Genomic DNA, 2,420 nt, shown 5'->3' with positions numbered 1-2,420 from the left:
GAAAGACAGTTTTGCAAACATCCTCAGATGCACTAACTTGGACACATCATCAGTGTTGTTTCCTGGAGTCACTGGGTGTTTCGGGTCTCACAACAGACACCCTCATCCAGGCGACCCAACCGGGGCTGATCAAACCCCGGCCTGTGTCCAAGTGGCATTCTACTCCCCCCACCTCTCTCCCCTCTTCAGCCAGAGCCATCTGGACGCTTTCTCCGCAGCCTCTGCATTGCTGTTAATGGCTCTCTTTCGATTTGCACCTGTTATACCTAGTGTGCCGTAGGCCTTGCTCAGGGAATGGCTGGCAAATCCCCAGCTCCCCACCTCCACTGGCATGCATCTGGTCCTCCAGCCATTCCTTCAACAGTCCTCCACCAGCTCCTGGTACTTCTCCCTCTTTCTCTCCTGTGCCTCTTCCATCCTATCTTCCCAGGGAACTGTTAACTCAAGCATGGCCAGTTGCCTTGTAGCCTCAGAGACCAGAATGATGTCTGGTCTCAATTTGGACTGGGTGATGTGCGGTGGTATTTTCAGCTGCCTCTCCAGGTCAACTGTCATCACCCAGTCTCGGGCCGTGGAGAGCAACCCAGTCGAGCAGTTCTTTGGTGCTTTCTCTGGCTTCTGTCCTTCCTTTACGAACTGGATGGCTTTGAATCCATTTGGCTTCTGGTACAGTTGATGTCATCACTGTGAGGTCGTCCATGAAGGCTCTGATGAGCGGTTGCCTTACTCCAGACTTGCTGAGAGGACCTCTGCATTCTGTTTCAGTTCCCTTGGCCAGCATATTCATTGCCAGCGCGAAGAGGGTCACTGATATGGTGCAACCAGTGATTATGCCCACTTCCAGCTGGTGCCAGTCAGATGTCAGCTGGCCAGATGAAACTCTCAAGCTGAACTTGCTATAGTAGTCCAGGATGAGGCTTCTCACCTTCTGGAGTATATGATGTTTCTCCAGTGCGACCTCCACCAGCTTATGGGGTATGGAACCATAAGCATTTGTGAGATCCAGCCACAGCACAGCCAGGTCACCTCTGCCCTCTTTCGCCTCCCTGATGAGCTGGGTTACCACGCCTGTGTGTTCCAGGCAACCGGGGACTCCTGGTATCCCTCCCTTCTGTACAGACGTGTCGATGTACTTATTGCTCAGCAGGAAGTTGGAGAGTCTCTTGGCCACGATGCTGAAGAAGATTTTGCTCTCCACACTTAGCAAGGAGATTACCCGAAACTGGTCGATGTTCTCAGACTTTTCCTCTTTTGGTATGTACACTCCCTCAGCATACCTCCACGGCTGGGCAATCTTCCCTCTCCTCCAGATCACCTTCAGGGCCTTCCAAAGCTGGCGTAGCAATTTCGGGCAGTTCTTGTAGACCTTATATGGCACACCGCTTGGGCCTGGTACTGAGCTTGATCTTGCTCCCCTCACCACTTCCTCCACTTCACTTAGGCTTGGCTCCTTCAGGTTGAAGCCTGAAGTAGGCTCTGGCGGTTCTATCAGTGCATCGCATGGGCTAGCGGCTGTTCTCTGCTGGGATCACTGTATGTGGCCTTGAGGTGGTTGTTGATCTCCTCCTTCGAGCAAGTGAGGCGGCCCGCCCTCTTTTGGCCAAGGAGCTGCTTGGTCAACTTGAAAGGATTAGCCAGGAAAGCTGCCCTCTTCCTGGCTCTCTCTTTCCGCCTCCTCCTGTGGAACTCTGCCCTCCGCAGGGTCAACAGCTGCTTCCTCAGGATTGCTCTCAGGTCTGCTAGGCCAGCTCACTCAACTTCCCCTGCTATTTTGTATTGCTTCTTTAGCAGCTTGAGCTCTTCCCTGAGGCGCTGGATCTTCCTTGCTCTGTGGCTTGAAGCATATGCCAATGGTGCTGGCTTAGGCGCCTCTGTTCCAAATGGCTCTGCTGAGATGTTCACTATGAGGGTTGTCATCATTTTCATCCCCTGGTCTACATCCCCCTTGGCGGCCACCTCCAGGATCTGGTCCACATCCTCATCAAACTGCTTCCACTCTCCTCTCTTTGAGGACTGGGGCCACTGGATCCTTGGTGATTATGTGGACCTGGTCCGCATAATCACGGGTACACCGAAATCATAGGTCTATAATTGTATATTAATTATATGGTATGGGATTTTGCCAACTTCTGATTGGCCCATTCGCCACTTTCTGAGCTGTACCACATGCCGAGTTGACCGCTGGTGGAGCCAAGTAGACAGCGCTGAATAGACTGTCTATTGATTGTCTATTGAAATCAGCTGGTTTGGTTTTGTCTCTAACTTGCTTCTATCAGCCAGCTGATAGTTCTAACTGCCTGGAACAATGAGATTTATACACCAAGCTGAGCTGAAATTAACCATTGTACATCAAATTGACTTTATTGAGGAGTTTGACCCTTTTAAAAAGTGACCAAATGACATGTATTTGTATTGAGTTT

The 2,420-nt window shown here is 51.2% G+C and overlaps 1 pseudogene; it reads right to left on the bottom strand.

Moving 5' to 3' along the window:
- Positions 1–544: 544 nt before the first annotated feature.
- On the bottom strand, positions 545–1,917 carry LOC117507747 (annotated as a pseudogene).
- Positions 1,918–2,420: the final 503 nt, after the last annotated feature.

The sequence above is a fragment of the Thalassophryne amazonica genome, chromosome 3, assembly GCF_902500255.1.
Source record: "Thalassophryne amazonica chromosome 3, fThaAma1.1, whole genome shotgun sequence".
NCBI lineage: Eukaryota > Metazoa > Chordata > Actinopteri > Batrachoidiformes > Batrachoididae > Thalassophryne > Thalassophryne amazonica.
This window is presented reverse-complemented; position numbering and strand designations above follow the sequence as displayed.